This window comes from Somniosus microcephalus, chromosome 25, assembly GCF_052327205.1.
Source record: "Somniosus microcephalus isolate GS21.2 chromosome 25, FLI_Smic_1.0, whole genome shotgun sequence".
NCBI lineage: Eukaryota > Metazoa > Chordata > Chondrichthyes > Squaliformes > Somniosidae > Somniosus > Somniosus microcephalus.
The window spans coordinates 54,368,062-54,386,988 of NC_141011.1; the positions used below are offsets into that span (position 1 = coordinate 54,368,062).

The following is an 18,927-nucleotide window of genomic DNA, read 5'->3' on the forward strand; positions in this document are numbered from 1 at the left end:
TGGTATGGGGCTGACGTGTAGTGCTCAACCCCATTGCTCTTTAAGAATTTCTTGAATTCTTCGGACACAAATTGCGGTCCATTATCAGAACAGATCTGTTCCGGCAGCCCATTCCTAGCAAACATGGTCCTTAACACTGATGGTTTTTTCCGTGGTGGTGGTGGACATCTTTATTACCTCCGGCCACTTGGAGTGTGCATCCACCGCTATTAGAAACATTGAGTCCATAAATGGACCAGCAAAGTCGATGTGTACCCTTTGCCAAGGAGATGAGGGCCACTCCCATGGATGCAGAGGAGCCTGTGGTGGCGCGTTTTGGACCTTCTGGCATCCTAGACAGCTCTTAGTGATTTCTTCGATGTCCCCATCAATGCCTGGCCACCACACAAACGCTCTTGCTAGGTTCTTCATTTTCACTCCACCCAGATGTCCCTCGTGCAGCTCCTTTAACACCTTCTGTTGAAGTTTGGGTGGAATCACCACTCTAGATCCACACATCAGGGTTCCTCGACACACTGACAGCTGTTCTTTTCTCTGCGAAAATGCTGGCAGCGTTGGTTCGCCCTGTGCTGGCCATCCCTCCACCGTTAAATCATAGACTCGTGAGAGAGTCGGGTCATTTCTTGTTTCGTTTTCGATCATTGAATTTGTTACTGGTAGACATTCCACTATGGATGAGTGGAACATCTCTACCGGGTCCACTGTAGCCGCTTCTTCTACTATCGGCAATGGCAAGCGCGATAACCCATCGGCATTTCCATGCTGTTTGGACCTTTTGTATTCGATGTCATATTGGTGTGCCCCAAGTAACACGGACCACCTCTGTAACCTTTGCGCTGTCATGGTGGAAACGGCCTTGTTAGGGTTGAATATGGACACCAACGGCTGGTGGTCTGTCAGTAATGTGAACTTCTTGCCCTGCAGGTAATGATTGAATTTCTTTACGCCCCACACAAGGCTGAGGGCCTCCCTATCTATTTGAGCATAATTTCGCTCCGCGGAGGTCAATGATCGGGACGCGAATGCCACTGGCCTTTCCGAGCCATTTGGTAACTTGTGTGAAAGTACTGCTCCAATTCCATAGGGGGAAGCATCACAAGCTAGACGAAGAGGTAACGTTGGGTTGAAATGAGCCAACACTTCTTCAGAGGTAATCAACGCCTTGCTTCTGCGAAAGGCCTTTTTACATTCCTCACTCCACTTCCATGGTACTTCTTTCCGCAACAGAGCATTCAGCGGATGCAGCACCGTGGATAGATTTGGCAGAAACTTGTGATAATAATGAATCAACCCCAAGAATGATCTTAACTGTGATACATTTTCCGGAGCGGGGGCCTTCACGACAGCTTCTATCTTGTCAGGTGACTTGTGCAGCCCCTCTCGGTCAATGACATGACCGCAGTACGAGATCCGTTTTTGGAAGAACTCACACTTCTTGCGATTAACTCGAAGGCCATATTCCTTCAACCTAGTGAGCACCAGTTTCAAATTTGTGAGGTGTTCTTCCTCGTCTTCTCCCGTAATCAGGATATCGTCTAAGTAACACTGCGTGCTTGGAATTCCTTGTAATACCTGCTCCATGGCCCTCTGCCAAATTGCTGGAGCCGAAGCTACCCCAAAAACCAGTCTATTATAATGATACAAGCCTCTGTGTGTGTGTTGATGGTGAGGTAGTGACGCGACTCTTCCTCGACTTCCATTTGTAAGTATGCCTGTGCCAGGTCTATCTTGGTGAAGTGTTTCCCTCCAGCCAACGAAGCAAAGATATCTTCAATCCGCGGAAGCGGGTATTGTACCGTGTGAAGCACCGGATTCACTGTGATCTTGAAGTCTCCGCAGATGCGGACCTTCCCCGGTCCCCCTGGCTTGTTACTTGGTGAAGACTTCATGACGGGAACAATGGGCGTGGCCCACTCACTCCAGTCCACTTTTGACAGTACCCCTGATCGTTCAAGTTCTTCCAGTTCTGCCTCCACAGCAGGTCGTATCGCGTAAGGTACCGATCTGGCTTTGAAAAATTTTGGGCTTGCATGTTCTGCAATCTTAACCTTTGCTTTAATTCCTCGCAGTGTTCCCAGTCCTTGCTGGAATACCTCTTTAGCTTCGTCCAATATTCTGGACAACCGTTCAGGTTTGACATCTTCCTTTCCGGAATCTACCGTCATGGTGTTTAGTGAATGCCAGTCTATCTTTATTTTCCTGATCCACTCCCGTCCCAGAAGTGGTGGACCTCCCTCAGGCAACACATACAGGTCCATCCTTTGGTGATCTTTGTCCTTGTATCTCACCTTGACTTCTATCTTTCCGATGGGGTATACTTTGTGCCCCGTGTATGTCTGCAATACTAGTTCCGTATCCCGTAGGGGAATATGCTTGAATAACTTTTTATAATCATGCTTATTCATGACCGTCAACGCCGATCCGGTGTCCACTTCCATTTTCACTTGGACTTTTGCAATCTGTAGTGTGATCCAGATAGCTTGTCGGTCAGCTTCATTACTCACATTGTGAATTCTCAGACTATCCAGTTCCTTGCAGTTGGAGTGTGAGTCCGAATTCTGTTCTTCCGGACTCTTCCTAGTCACCTCATGTACCTTTCTGTACCTCTTTTGTGGTGACTCATTATTGTTGGTCTTCTTTCCTGACCGGCATACCTTAGCTATGTGACCGAGCTTGCCACATTTCCTACATTCCTGGCTTTTAAACCAGCATTGGTTCTGGTCGTGTGTTGTCTTCCCACAACGATAGCATTTTGTTGTACTCGAGGTAATTTGATCCACACTGAGTGCCGCTGCATTTCCGCAGTTCCCTTCGCTGCGGCTTCGTGCGATGCTGCAATAAGGACAGCCCTGTCAAGTGTAAGGTCGTTCTCTTCGAGTAGTCGCTTTTGCGTTCCTTCCTTTGACAACCCGCACACGAACTTGTCTCGCAATGCCTCTGTCAGATTCCCTCCAAACTGGCAGTGTTTCGCTAGTCTACGCAGTTCGACCAAGTATTCTGCGTTGCTTTCGTCTTTCCTTTGCGTTCTCGCATAGAATTTGAATCGTTCCGCCAACATCAACGGTGTGGGGTTCAAGTGATCCTTCAGAACAGTCACAATATCATCGAAAGTCTGATCCGCCGGTTTAGCTGGTGCTAGTAGATGCTTCAAGAGCCCGTATGTCTTCGCGCCCATCGAGTTTAGCAAGGTTATAGCTTTGTCATCATCTTCTATTTTATTGGCCTCACAATAGATCTCAATGCGTTCCACATACGTGGCCCAGTCTTCGACCTCGGAATTAAAATCGTTGATGTTACCACGCTTAGGCATCTTCCTCTCTTCCTGATAACACCACGAATTATTTCTTTAAATTTTCTTTTATTTTTTTTTCCCAAGATGGCAGTTCCCGCGAAAATGGCGGTTTCCCGCGCTTATCTTCTCTCCCCGCCCACTTCAATGGCGGTTTCCCACTTCTGTCTTCTTCCCCGCCTAATGGCGGCTTCCCGCGTTTCTTCCCTAGTGGGAGGGGTACACTTTCCCCACGGGCGATGGCCGCTGGCTTTCAGGTTCACAGCCTGCGCGTCGGCTTCAGTGCTTTCCCTTTTCTCGGCAGGGCAACCGGCGCTGGGTACACCCCGTTGACGGCGAACAGTTTCAGCCGCTGGACTGGCTCTCGCTCAGTCTCCCTTGGTCGGCTCTGCCTCTCCCGCTCGCTCGGCTCCCAATCGCGCCTCCCAGCCCTCTCGCAGTCCGGTGCTTCCCTCCCCGGCTGCGGCTGAGTTTTTATCTCTTCCCGCGCCTACGCTCCCGGTCGCAGCGCTTCGTGGCTTCGGTCGCTGCCCGGCCTTTTTCGCCGGTCGCGGTCTAGCTGTCTCACGACGCCGTTGCGTCCCCAGCCTGTCTGTACCGCGGCTTCCTTGCTCCACGCTGCCCCAGTCTCAGCGCCTCTGGGCCCGACTTCTGTCCGGCTCCTTTCCCCCTCGACCGTGGTCGAGTGCACCGCCCTTATCCTCCGGTTATTCTTTTTACTTTTCCCTTACTCACAGTCACCGTGGCCGGCTTGCTTCTCGTGCTGATCGGCTCACTCCTCACCGTGGCAGAAGGGACAGTCAGTGCCTGTTGCTGATGGACGTCTTTGTCTCTGAATTCTTCCTCCTTTCCAGCTCTGCAGACTCGAGTTTTCTCCCAGCAGAATGACGAGGGCGGTTGCCTCTTCTCGACGCTCGTTAACTGCTTCGGAAGTATTGTTGCCGCAGGGTACGATCGGACTCGTCGCCACTGTAAAGTCTGTGGGTTGTTTAGTTAATTAATACACAGACTACCAGAGTAACTTAAAACAGGACTTTATTTTTCGAAGGTCAGGGCGAATCTGCCCAATAAATCCTGACACAGCACTTATATACCGGTGTGGTCACCGTCGGTATTACAGTATACAGAAGCCAACAAAGTAGTGCAACACCTAAAGTAGTTCTCTTAAAGGTGGACGGTTACATACAATAGTTCTCTTAAAGGTAGACGGGTACATACACTACAATCCTCCCTTTTTAGCTTACAACATACTGATTCCCCATTAAACATACATTATAACATATATACAACTTTATGCAAGACAGTTCACAGATTCAGTCTCTGGAGGTTTCCGGACTCTGTCCGGATAACGCCTCGGTGGTGTCGTAACTCCCGGCGGGGTAGTAGGTGCTTCTGGCAAGGTCGATTCGGCTTGAAGGACAGTGTCAGGTTCATCTGATTCCAGTATTACCAGATCGGAGGTAGGTGTTCTGGGTATCTCTGTCTCAACATTAACCGTGTAAGGTGGTGGAGTAGGTTGGCCATTTGTGGCTGACCCTATGATCTGGTCAACATGGCGCCTTATTATACTGTCCCCAATGTCCACCGTATACATCAACGGCCCTAGCCTTTTTCCAATAGTTCCAGGCTGCCATTTCTCGGTACGGTAGTCCCGGGCCAAAACTTGTTGACCTATCTAAAAAGATCTAGTTGGCCTTTCATTCATGCCCTGGAATTGCCGGTTCTCTACGTTCCTTCTGACGTTTGGCTGAAGCAAATCCAGCCGGCATCTTAGTCGTCTATTAAAAAACATCATGGCGGGAGTTTGATTTGTGACTGCATGTGTTGCATTCCTGTACGCCAACAAGAAGCTATCCACCTTATGTTGTAAGGTAATGGCTTCATTACCCATGGCCTTTATGGCCTTCTTGAAGGTCTGGACAAACCTTTCAGCCAATCCATTGGAGGCGGGGTGGTATGGGGCTGACGTGTAGTGCTCAACCCCATTGCTCTTTAAGAATTTCTTGAATTCTTCGGACACAAATTGCGGTCCATTATCAGAACAGATCTGTTCCGGCAGCCCATTCCTAGCAAACATGGTCCTTAACACTGATGGTTTTTTCCGTGGTGGTGGTGGACATCTTTATTACCTCCGGCCACTTGGAGTGTGCATCCACCGCTATTAGAAACATTGAGTCCATAAATGGACCAGCAAAGTCGATGTGTACCCTTTGCCAAGGAGATGAGGGCCACTCCCATGGATGCAGAGGAGCCTGTGGTGGCGCGTTTTGGACCTTCTGGCATCCTAGACAGCTCTTAGTGATTTCTTCGATGTCCCCATCAATGCCTGGCCACCACACAAACGCTCTTGCTAGGTTCTTCATTTTCACTCCACCCAGATGTCCCTCGTGCAGCTCCTTTAACACCTTCTGTTGAAGTTTGGGTGGAATCACCACTCTAGATCCACACATCAGGGTTCCTCGACACACTGACAGCTGTTCTTTTCTCTGCGAAAATGCTGGCAGCGTTGGTTCGCCCTGTGCTGGCCATCCCTCCACCGTTAAATCATAGACTCGTGAGAGAGTCGGGTCATTTCTTGTTTCGTTTTCGATCATTGAATTTGTTACTGGTAGACATTCCACTATGGATGAGTGGAACATCTCTACCGGGTCCACTGTAGCCGCTTCTTCTACTATCGGCAATGGCAAGCGCGATAACCCATCGGCATTTCCATGCTGTTTGGACCTTTTGTATTCGATGTCATATTGGTGTGCCCCAAGTAACACGGACCACCTCTGTAACCTTTGCGCTGTCATGGTGGAAACGGCCTTGTTAGGGTTGAATATGGACACCAACGGCTGGTGGTCTGTCAGTAATGTGAACTTCTTGCCCTGCAGGTAATGATTGAATTTCTTTACGCCCCACACAAGGCTGAGGGCCTCCCTATCTATTTGAGCATAATTTCGCTCCGCGGAGGTCAATGATCGGGACGCGAATGCCACTGGCCTTTCCGAGCCATTTGGTAACTTGTGTGAAAGTACTGCTCCAATTCCATAGGGGGAAGCATCACAAGCTAGACGAAGAGGTAACGTTGGGTTGAAATGAGCCAACACTTCTTCAGAGGTAATCAACGCCTTGCTTCTGCGAAAGGCCTTTTTACATTCCTCACTCCACTTCCATGGTACTTCTTTCCGCAACAGAGCATTCAGCGGATGCAGCACCGTGGATAGATTTGGCAGAAACTTGTGATAATAATGAATCAACCCCAAGAATGATCTTAACTGTGATACATTTTCCGGAGCGGGGGCCTTCACGACAGCTTCTATCTTGTCAGGTGACTTGTGCAGCCCCTCTCGGTCAATGACATGACCGCAGTACGAGATCCGTTTTTGGAAGAACTCACACTTCTTGCGATTAACTCGAAGGCCATATTCCTTCAACCTAGTGAGCACCAGTTTCAAATTTGTGAGGTGTTCTTCCTCGTCTTCTCCCGTAATCAGGATATCGTCTAAGTAACACTGCGTGCTTGGAATTCCTTGTAATACCTGCTCCATGGCCCTCTGCCAAATTGCTGGAGCCGAAGCTACCCCAAAAACCAGTCTATTATAATGATACAAGCCTCTGTGTGTGTGTTGATGGTGAGGTAGTGACGCGACTCTTCCTCGACTTCCATTTGTAAGTATGCCTGTGCCAGGTCTATCTTGGTGAAGTGTTTCCCTCCAGCCAACGAAGCAAAGATATCTTCAATCCGCGGAAGCGGGTATTGTACCGTGTGAAGCACCGGATTCACTGTGATCTTGAAGTCTCCGCAGATGCGGACCTTCCCCGGTCCCCCTGGCTTGTTACTTGGTGAAGACTTCATGACGGGAACAATGGGCGTGGCCCACTCACTCCAGTCCACTTTTGACAGTACCCCTGATCGTTCAAGTTCTTCCAGTTCTGCCTCCACAGCAGGTCGTATCGCGTAAGGTACCGATCTGGCTTTGAAAAATTTTGGGCTTGCATGTTCTGCAATCTTAACCTTTGCTTTAATTCCTCGCAGTGTTCCCAGTCCTTGCTGGAATACCTCTTTAGCTTCGTCCAATATTCTGGACAACCGTTCAGGTTTGACATCTTCCTTTCCGGAATCTACCGTCATGGTGTTTAGTGAATGCCAGTCTATCTTTATTTTCCTGATCCACTCCCGTCCCAGAAGTGGTGGACCTCCCTCAGGCAACACATACAGGTCCATCCTTTGGTGATCTTTGTCCTTGTATCTCACCTTGACTTCTATCTTTCCGATGGGGTATACTTTGTGCCCCGTGTATGTCTGCAATACTAGTTCCGTATCCCGTAGGGGAATATGCTTGAATAACTTTTTATAATCATGCTTATTCATGACCGTCAACGCCGATCCGGTGTCCACTTCCATTTTCACTTGGACTTTTGCAATCTGTAGTGTGATCCAGATAGCTTGTCGGTCAGCTTCATTACTCACATTGTGAATTCTCAGACTATCCAGTTCCTTGCAGTTGGAGTGTGAGTCCGAATTCTGTTCTTCCGGACTCTTCCTAGTCACCTCATGTACCTTTCTGTACCTCTTTTGTGGTGACTCATTATTGTTGGTCTTCTTTCCTGACCGGCATACCTTAGCTATGTGACCGAGCTTGCCACATTTCCTACATTCCTGGCTTTTAAACCAGCATTGGTTCTGGTCGTGTGTTGTCTTCCCACAACGATAGCATTTTGTTGTACTCGAGGTAATTTGATCCACACTGAGTGCCGCTGCATTTCCGCAGTTCCCTTCGCTGCGGCTTCGTGCGATGCTGCAATAAGGACAGCCCTGTCAAGTGTAAGGTCGTTCTCTTCGAGTAGTCGCTTTTGCGTTCCTTCCTTTGACAACCCGCACACGAACTTGTCTCGCAATGCCTCTGTCAGATTCCCTCCAAACTGGCAGTGTTTCGCTAGTCTACGCAGTTCGACCAAGTATTCTGCGTTGCTTTCGTCTTTCCTTTGCGTTCTCGCATAGAATTTGAATCGTTCCGCCAACATCAACGGTGTGGGGTTCAAGTGATCCTTCAGAACAGTCACAATATCATCGAAAGTCTGATCCGCCGGTTTAGCTGGTGCTAGTAGATGCTTCAAGAGCCCGTATGTCTTCGCGCCCATCGAGTTTAGCAAGGTTATAGCTTTGTCATCATCTTCTATTTTATTGGCCTCACAATAGATCTCAATGCGTTCCACATACGTGGCCCAGTCTTCGACCTCGGAATTAAAATCGTTGATGTTACCACGCTTAGGCATCTTCCTCTCTTCCTGATAACACCACGAATTATTTCTTTAAATTTTCTTTTATTTTTTTTTCCCAAGATGGCAGTTCCCGCGAAAATGGCGGTTTCCCGCGCTTATCTTCTCTCCCCGCCCACTTCAATGGCGGTTTCCCACTTCTGTCTTCTTCCCCGCCTAATGGCGGCTTCCCGCGTTTCTTCCCTAGTGGGAGGGGTACACTTTCCCCACGGGCGATGGCCGCTGGCTTTCAGGTTCACAGCCTGCGCGTCGGCTTCAGTGCTTTCCCTTTTCTCGGCAGGGCAACCGGCGCTGGGTACACCCCGTTGACGGCGAACAGTTTCAGCCGCTGGACTGGCTCTCGCTCAGTCTCCCTTGGTCGGCTCTGCCTCTCCCGCTCGCTCGGCTCCCAATCGCGCCTCCCAGCCCTCTCGCAGTCCGGTGCTTCCCTCCCCGGCTGCGGCTGAGTTTTTATCTCTTCCCGCGCCTACGCTCCCGGTCGCAGCGCTTCGTGGCTTCGGTCGCTGCCCGGCCTTTTTCGCCGGTCGCGGTCTAGCTGTCTCACGACGCCGTTGCGTCCCCAGCCTGTCTGTACCGCGGCTTCCTTGCTCCACGCTGCCCCAGTCTCAGCGCCTCTGGGCCCGACTTCTGTCCGGCTCCTTTCCCCCTCGACCGTGGTCGAGTGCACCGCCCTTATCCTCCGGTTATTCTTTTTACTTTTCCCTTACTCACAGTCACCGTGGCCGGCTTGCTTCTCGTGCTGATCGGCTCACTCCTCACCGTGGCAGAAGGGACAGTCAGTGCCTGTTGCTGATGGACGTCTTTGTCTCTGAATTCTTCCTCCTTTCCAGCTCTGCAGACTCGAGTTTTCTCCCAGCAGAATGACGAGGGCAGTTGCCTCTTCTCGACGCTCGTTAACTGCTTCGGAAGTATTGTTGCCGCAGGGTACGATCGGACTCGTCGCCACTGTAAAGTCTGTGGGTTGTTTAGTTAATTAATACACAGACTACCAGAGTAACTTAAAACAGGACTTTACTAATCTGCCCAATAAATCCTGACACAGCACTTATATACCGGTGTGGTCACCGTCGGTATTACAGTATACAGAAGCCAAACAAAGTAGTGCCACACCTAAAGTAGTTCTCTTAAAGGTGGACGGTTACATACAATAGTTCTCTTAAAGGTAGACGGGTACATACACTACAATGATCTCATTGAATGGCGGAACAGGCACGAGGGGCTGAATGGCCTCCTCCTGTTCCTATGATTCTGTAAGTTTGAGCCACGATTGCGACAATTTGAGCTAAACAAGCGGGCAAGTGATTAAGAAACTTGTAACCAAAACCCAAATAAAACTGTATTTCCTGGAAGATGGCTGGATTCATAAAATGAATATCCTTCATGTTTGAGAAATGTGCCCCCCCCCCCCCCCCCCAAGGCAAGCAGTTGGCTAATTCTGTGCAGGATTACTTCTCCACTTTGAAAGCTGTCAGTCACCTCCCAAGCCAGTATTTCATGACGAACAGAACAACGCGTGTCTGCAGCTCGCCTGTTCGCTTCACAGCTGTTTGCATCTTCTCATTAGACTGGTTATCGGAACAATGGTGTGGTGGAATTAGGGGGATTAAATACGTGGGGTTATGGGGATCGGGTGGGATATGTGTCGGTGCAGGCTCGATGGGCCGAAATGGCCTCTATCTGCACTGTGGGGTTTCTGTGATTTCTGTGATAACCTGGAATTGGAAGGTGTTCATCCTGCAGAACCTGTTCAGGAGCTTCCCCTCCACAAACTGAACCAATAAGTGCAAATACCCACGGCTAACACTTCCTCTGCAGGTTCTCCCTAGCGTTACTAATCAAACGTTATTTACAATCTAATCTGCTTAATCCTGGCTGGTTGTATTCCACAGATGATATTTCCATTGTCCTAGAAGTAAATTGTATTCTATAGAGTATTTCATCAACTATAAGGGGTTTTTGATGGAATAAATAGGGAGAAATTGATTGCAGTGGCAGGAGGGTCGGTAACCACGGGACACAGATTGAAGATAATTGGCAAAAACGCCAGGGGGGAGATGAGAATTTTTTTTTACGCACTGCCTCAAAGAATGGTGAGAGCAGATTCAATAGTAACTTTCAAAAGGGAATTGGATAAATACTTAAAAAGAAGAAATTGGCAGGACTCTGGGGAAAGAGCGGGACTAATTGGAGCGCTCATTCACAGAGCTGGCACAGACACGATGGGCCGAATGGCCTCATTCTGTGCTGTAAGATTCTATATCTGTTTAATCAGACATTCACTGACTTCATTTTAAGTGAGTCCAGCGACATACATCAGCTGTTTCTGATCACAGTCTCTCCCGCTTTCTCGCTCCTATTTCCTTTCACTAACTTCTAATTACTCCCAACTTCGAAGCATCAGCTCACCCCCCCGCTACCCCCCACACCCCCTGCCCGCTACCACCCACCCCCCCGCTACCCCACCCCACCCCCCCGCTACTCCGCTACCCCCCACCCCACCGCTACTCCGCTACCCCCCACCCCACCCCCCCGCTACCCCCCACCCCGCTACCCACTACCCCCCACCCCCCACCCCACTACTCCTAGAGTCAGAGACTTCCACAGAACGGAAGGTTTTTGCAAAACATTCCAATCCAGTTTAGCTCCAGGTTGCGCCCACCTTCTGTTTCTGTGCTGATAACCTCGGTGTCTGTGTAAGCTGCTCATACCTCTTGCTCCAAAAGTCTGTTCGTTTCTACAAAAAGTGCTTGAGCTGTTCTTGCTCCTGTCTGAACCTTTTGTTGTGTTTGCATTCCCCACGCTACCCTACCCTGGGTGCCTCTTGTTGGCATTGCTCATTTGTTTGTCTAGATTTGCCAAAGTATTTGTGCTCCCTGGTCGTCCTGGGTAAGAGGCAAGCATACAATCAAGGTGGTGGGGGGGGACATGTCTGTATTCCTTGGCACTTTCACGGTGATTTGGGGAATGTGTTTTCTCCCCGAGGTTAATTGAGACTAGCAATGGGCTAATGCTGAAACCCGCGCACTCTGTCCTCGTATCCGAGCCATTAACCACCTCCATCTTGTTTGTTTATCATAGAATCATAGAAAATGTACGGCACAGAAGGAGGCCTTTCGGCCCATCTTGTCCGTGCTGGTCGAGAAAGAGTTCTCCAGCCTAATCCCACTTTCCAGCTCTTGGTCTGTAGCCCTGCAGGTTACGGCACTTCAAGTGCATATCCAAGTACTTTTTAAATGCAATGAGGGTCTCTGCCTCGACCACCCTTTCAGGCAGTGAGTTCCAGACCCCCCCTCCCCTCCCCTCCCCCTGGGTGAAAATCATATTTTATTTTAAACTACAGCAAGGTAGTTTACACTAGGAAAAAAAAACATGTTACAGATATTCAAGGAGGTCTTCCATCAATCGCACTTAATGTTTTACAGAAATGGCCCTCAAATAGTTAAACTCGTGGCTTCCAAAGACACAAGCGAGACGCAGCTTTAATTTGGTGCAGATTGTAAGGAGGTTTGCTCTGACACAGGGTGGCTTTCATGTTCCATTCTGTTGCTGCCTGAGTGACTGGGGAGGGCGAGACATTTCCTGCTGTCTTTGTTGGTAGAATCACCGCCTGTGTCGGTCGAGGCTGGTGTGTGTGTGCTGCCACCTGACTGAAGGAGCTGGCCCCACCTCCTCAGCTGACTGGTTTAATCTTTAACGTGATTTCTGATGCTGATATTCGGTGGACATGTTCGCCGCATCCCAGAGGCCGAGTGTGGTGCAGGGGCTGGCTGGCTAGGAGCCGGGCCAGTGCAGAATGTCCCTTTGGGCTGCTCTGGCTTGTCCTGGAGGCTGTAACACTGCCTGATCTTGAGAGCAGGCAGATGAGAGAGACCATGAGGATCATCCAGTGCATTAACAATGTGAGTTCCCCCACACGAAATGGGAGTTCCTGGAAATGGTGAGTGTGACCTCCTCGAATATCTAACATGTTGGGGTTTTTCCCCCCTACTGTAAACTTGCTGTAGGTTAAAATAAAGGAAGGAATTGTCGCTCTTACTGTCGACTTCCTGAAATCCTTGCAGGTGTGTAAGCTGTTAGATCAGGAATTAATCGGAGAAGCAAAAACAGTCTGCTGCTGCAGCCGAGAGTATTTATAGCCAATTAGTGGTGAGGATTTCTCGCCAATAATCCAACACTTTCTCACCCGGAGTCTGCTGTTGCTGACCACAGCTGTCCTGGTTCAAGTAAACCTTGTGAAATAAACACAGGCGATGCTGGAAAGGCTGAGCCGGTCAGGCAGCATCTGTGGAGAGGGAGAGAGAGGGAGGGAGAGCGAGAGAGGGAGAAAGAGAGGGAGGGAGAGGGAGGGAGTGAGGGGGAGAGTGAGAGGGGGAGAGTGAGAGGGGGAGGGTGAGGGAGAGGGGGAGAGGGAGAGTGAGGGAGAGAAAGAGAGGGGGAGAGGGAGAGTGAGGGAGAGAAAGAGAGGGGGAGAGGGAGAGTGAGGGAGAGAAAGAGAGGGGGAGAGGGAGAGTGAGGGAGAGAAAGAGAGGGGGAGAGGGAGAGTGAGGGAGAGAAAGAGAGGGGGAGAGTGAGAGGGGGGGAGAGGGAGAGGGAGAGTGAGGGAGAGAAAGAGAGGGGGGAGAGAGTGGGGGAGAGGGGGGGAGAAGGGGGAGAGGGGGGAGAAGGGGGAGAGGGAGGGAAAGGGGGAGAGAGAGGGAAAGAGAAAGAGGGGGGGAGAGAGAGAGAGAGGGAGGGAAAGAGAAAGGGGAGAGAGAGACAGAATGAGAGGGGGGGGAGAGAGAGGGAGGGAGAGAGAGAAAGAGAAAGAGGGAGGGAAAGAGAGGGAGGGAGGGAGAAAAAAAGAGAGGGAAAAAGAGAGAGAGAGAGAGAGAGCTCACGGTCCAGGCCAGTGACCCTGTGAGAAATGACTGGACCCCGAGTGTCCCTGCACCAGGGAAGCTCAGACCTTGAACCCAGTGCCTCCAGCTAGCGCCTGCCCCCTCCCTCACTCACTCACTCTTGTGTCTATTGGGCACCTGCTGATCTCGGGGTTTCTCTGCACTGCCGGCTGTCTAAGTGCGTGGCTGCAGTGTAACTGAGAATCATTGCCAAGCAGCAGCAGGGAGCTGAAGATTTGAATCACAGGGTGACATTGTGTGAGATCTCCAGCTGGTGGCCAGGGGGCCAGAGAAACCCGGCAGGTTTGTAACCCGGAGCTGACAATTATAATGGGCCCACAAGCCATGTCCACTGCCTCCCCACCCCACCTTCCTGTTGGTGATTGCAAGTTTGTGCAACTGACCTGTGTCTCTCTTTTGGCTCATATCTACTTTGGGCACTGCCCAGGGACCAGCTGAAGAAGCCTGAATTCTGCTAAACATTTACATTTAGGAAATTCAGTGCATATAAGTGAGCTGTGTGTGCGTGTATCTGTCACTGTGTGTTTCTGCATGTATCTGTGTCGGTGTGTGTGTGTCGGGGTGTGTGTGTGTGCCGGTGTGTGTGTGTCGGGGTGTGTGTGTGTCGGGGTGTGTGTGTGTGTCGGGGGGGTGTGTGTGTGTCGGGGGGGTGTGTGTGTGTCGGGGGTGTGTGTGTGTCGGGGGGTGTGTGTGTGTCGGGGTGTGTGTGTGTCGGGGTGTGTGTGTGTGTCGGGGGGTGTGTGTGTGTGTCGGGGGGGGGGTGTGTGTGTCGGGGGGGGGTGTGTGTGTCGGGGTGTGTGTGTGTCGGGGGGGTGTGTGTGTCGGGGGGGTGTGTGTGTCGGGGTGTGTGTGTGTGTCGGGGTGTGTGTGTGTGTCGGGGGGTGTGTGTGTGTCGGGGTGTGTGTGTGTGTCGGGGGGTGTGTGTGTGTCGGGGGGGGGTGTGTGTGTGTCGGGGGGTGTGTGTGTGTCGGGGTGTGTGTGTGTGTCGGGGTGTGTGTGTGTCGGGGTGTGTGTGTGTGTCGGGGGGTGTGTGTGTCGGGGGGTGTGTGTGTGTCGGGGGGTGTGTGTGTGTCGGGGTGTGTGTGTGTGTCGGGGGGTGTGTGTGTGTCGGGGTGTGTGTGTGTGTCGGGGTGTGTGTGTGTCGGGGGGTGTGTGTGTGTCGGGGGGTGTGTGTGTGTCGGGGTGTGTGTGTGTCGGGGGGTGTGTGTGTGTCGGGGGGTGTGTGTGTGTCGGGGTGTGTGTGTGTCGGGGGGTGTGTGTGTGTCGGGGTGTGTGTGTGTCGGGGGGTGTGTGTGTGTCGGGGGGGGTGTGTGTCGGGGGTGTGTGTGTCGGGGGGTGTGTGTGTGTCGGGGTGTGTGTGTGTGTCGGGGTGTGTGTGTGTCGGGGGGGGTGTGTGTGTCGGGGGGTGTGTGTGTCGGGGGGTGTGTGTGTGTCGGGGGGTGTGTGTGTGTCGGGGGGTGTGTGTGTGTCGGGGGGTGTGTGTGTGTCGGGGGGTGTGTGTGTGTCGGGGTGTGTGTGTGTCGGGGGTGTGTGTGTGTCGGGGTGTGTGTGTGTGTCGGGGTGTGTGTGTGTGTCGGGGTGTGTGTGTGTGTCGGGGTGTGTGTGTGTGTCGGGGTGTGTGTGTGTGTCGGGGTGTGTGTGTGTCGGGGTGTGTGTGTGTCGGGGTGTGTGTGTGTGTCGGGGTGTGTGTGTGTGTCGGGGGGTGTGTGTGTGTCGGGGGGTGTGTGTGTGTCGGGGGGTGTGTGTGTGTCGGGGGGTGTGTGTGTGTCGGGGTGTGTGTGTGTGTCGGGGGGTGGGTGTGTGTCGGGTGTGTGTGTGTGTCGGGGTGTGTGTGTGTGTCGGGGGGTGTGTGTGTGTCGGGGGGTGTGTGTGTGTCGGGGTGTGTGTGTGTCGGGGGGTGTGTGTGTGTCGGGGTGTGTGTGTGTCGGGGGGTGTGTGTGTGTCGGGGGGTGTGTGTGTCGGGGGGTGTGTGTGTCGGGGTGTGTGTGTGTGTCGGGGTGTGTGTGTGTGTCGGGGGTGTGTGTGTCGGGGTGTGTGTGTGTGTCGGGGGTGTGTGTGTCGGGGGGGTGTGTGTGTCGGGGGGGGGTGTGTGTGTCGGGGTGTGTGTGTGTGTCGGGGTGTGTGTGTGTCGGGGGGTGTGTGTGTCGGGGGGTGTGTGTGTGTCGGGGCGTGTGTGTGTGTCGGGGGGTGTGTGTGTGTCGGGGCGTGTGTGTGTGTCGGGGGTGTGTGTGTCGGGGGTGTGTGTGTCGGGGGGTGTGTGTGTCGGGGGGGTGTGTGTGTCGGGGGGTGTGTGTGTCGGGGTGTGTGTGTGTGTCGGAGTGTGTGTGTGTCGGGGGGTGTGTGTGTGTCGGGGGGTGTGTGTGTCGGGGCGTGTGTGTGTGTCGGGGCGTGTGTGTGTGTCGGGGTGTGTGTGTGTCGGGGTGTGTGTGTCGGGGGGTGTGTGTGTGTCGGGGGGTGTGTGTGTGTCGGGGGGTGTGTGCGTCGGGGTGTGTGTGTGTCGGGGGGGTGTGTGTGTGTCGGGGGGTGTGTGTGTGTCGGGGGGTGTGTGTGTGTCGGGGGGTGTGTGTGTCGGGGGTGTGCGTGTGTGTCGGGGGGGGTGTGTGTCGGGGGGTGTGTGTGTGTCGGGGGTGTGTGTGTGTCGGGGTGTGTGTGTGTCGGGGGGTGTGTGTGTGTCGGGGGGTGTGTGTGTGTCGGGGGGTGTGTGTGTGTCGGGGGGTGTGTGTGTGTCGGGGGTGTGTGTGTGTGTCGGGGGGTGTGTGTGTCGGGGGGGTGTGTGTGTCGGGGGGTGTGTGTGTCGGGGGGGTGTGTGTGTGTCGGGGGGTGTGTGTGTCGGGGGGGGGTGTGTGTGTGTCGGGGGGGGTGTGTGTGTCGGGGGGGTGTGTGTGTCGGGGGGGGTGTGTGTGTCGGGGGGTGTGTGTGTGTCGGGGGGTGTGTGTGTGTCGGGGGTGTGTGTGTCGGGGGGTGTGTGTGTCGGGGGGTGTGTGTGTGTCGGGGGGGTGTGTGTGTCGGGGTGTGTGTGTGTCGGGGGTGTGTGTGTGTGTCGGGGGGTGTGTGTGTGTCGGGGGGTGTGTGTGTGTCGGGGCGTGTGTGTGTGTCGGGGGGTGTGTGTGTCGGGGGGTGTGTGTGTCGGGGGTGTGTGTGTGTCGGGGCGTGTGTGTGTGTCGGGGGGTGTGTGTGTCGGGGGTGTGTGTGTGTGTCGGGGCGTGTGTGTGTGTCGGGGGGTGTGTGTGTCGGGGGGTGTGTGTGTCGGGGGTGTGTGTGTCGGGGGGTGTGTGTGTCGGGGGGTGTGTGTGTCGGGGGGTGTGTGTGTCGGGGGGTGTGTGTGTCGGGGGGTGTGTGTGTCGGGGGGTGTGTGTGTGTCGGGGGGTGTGTGTGTGTCGGGGGGTGTGTGTGTGTCGGGGGGTGTGTGTGTGTCGGGGGGGTGTGTGTGTCGGGGGGGTGTGTGTGTCGGGGGGTGTGTGTGTGTCGGGGGGTGTGTGTGTGTCGGGGGTGTGTGTGTGTGTCGGGGGTGTGTGTGTGTGTCGGGGGTGTGTGTGTGTCGGGGTGTGTGTGTGTCGGGGGTGTGTGTGTCGGGGGGTGTGTGTCGGGGGGTGTGTGTCGGGGTGTGTGTGTCGGGGTGTGTGTGTGTCGGGGGGGTGTGTGTGTGTCGGGGTGTGTGTGTCGGGGGTGTGTGTGTGTCGGGGGGTGTGTGTGTGTCGGGGTGTGTGTGTGTGTCGGGGTGTGTGTGTGTGTCGGGGTGTGTGTGTGTGTCGGGGGGTGTGTGTGTGTGTCGGGGGGTGTGTGTGTGTGTCGGGGGGTGTGTGTGTGTGTCGGGGGGTGTGTGTGTGTCGGGGGGTGTGTGTGTGTGTCGGGGGGTGTGTGTGTGTCGGGGGGTGTGTGTGTGTGTCGGGGGGTGTGTGTGTGTCGGGGGGTGTGTGTGTGTGTCGGGGGGTGTGTGTGTGTCTCAAACACCCAAGATGTTTACATTTGCGCACTTTATATCCCTCCAATCGATTCCCCGTACTTTAAAGAGGACACCTTCTCCAACATGGAGGGGGAAATTATCCAATACCAGGCCCAGGGGAACGTGTTGATCTGTGGGGACCTCAATTCAAGAACGGGCGAAGAACCAGACTTCACCAATAATCAGGGAAACAATTACGTTTTCGGGAATAACCACTTTGACATCCCTTCCCTTCCATACAGGCATAACTGCGACAAGCAGTCAAATACCAACGGAAAACAGCTACTACAGCTCTGTCGAAACCTGGGTCTGTACATTGTCAATGGTAGGTTCATAGGAGACCTCCTAGGAAGATCGACCTATTGCTCACCTCTTGGCTGCAGCACAGTAGACTATATGATTACAGACTTAGACCCATCCTCTTTCAGAGCATTCACAGTCAAACCACAAACAACACTGTCAGATCACAGTCAAATTACTATGTTCCTCAAAAAGACAGAAACAAACAACATAGAAACACAACCCAGTAAACTGTACAACACCAAAAAATCGTACAGATGGGCCAAAAACGACACGGAAAAATACCAGAAAACAATTAGCAATGCATCAACTCAAGCTCTCTTAGACACCTTTCTGGATAACATATACACTCACAATAAAGAAGGCGTAAACCGGGCAGTTAGTAAACTAAACAATATTTTTGATAATTTGGCAACAAATGCAAACTTGAAAGCTCGCAAGAACAAACCCAAAACAAAAAACTATGAAAAATGGTTTGACCGAGATTGCCATAACATGAGGAAAAAACTTAGAAAAATATCAAACCAAAAACACAGACATCCAGAAAACGAGGAACTACGCCTTACTTATTGTCAGACACTAACACAATACAGAAACACACTCAGAACCAAAAAAGAGCAATATATTAAGAATACACTCAGCTCCATGGAGGAATCCATTGATTCCAATTGTTTCTGGGAAAACTTGAAAACACTACACAAAAAACAACACGACGATTTGGCCATTCAAAATGGGGACACATGGGTAAACCACTTTGAAAAATTATACCAGAAAAACACACTAAGACCAGAGCAACACCAAATATGCAAAAAACTGGAAAAGCTAGAAATGGCCATAAAAGATAACCAAAACCCGCTGGACGCCATAATAACAGAAAAAGAACTTCTTGAAAAACTCAAGGACCTGCGACCAGGAAAAGCCTGCGGGACAGACGGCATACTAAACGAGATGATTAAACACACAGACAACAAAATGAAACTGGCTATCCTAAAAAGCTTCAACTTGGTTCTGAGTGTCGGTTATTTCCCTGATATCTGGAACAAAGGACTCATAACGCCCATATACAAAAGTGGGGACAAAATCGACCCAAACAACTATCGAGGCATCTGTGTAAACAGTAACCTGGGGAAGGTATTCTGTAGCATCATAAACAAAAGACTTATAAACTTCCTTGAGGAGCACAATGTCTTGAGTAAAAGCCAAATTGGATTCCTGCCAAACTATAGAACATC

At 52.1% G+C, this 18,927-nt stretch overlaps 1 protein-coding gene across 1 annotated transcript in view; it reads left to right on the forward strand.

The window, feature by feature from the left end:
• nadka (NAD kinase a) overlaps positions 1-18,927 on the forward strand; it is a 170,113-nt gene that overhangs the window by 87,481 nt on the left and 63,705 nt on the right.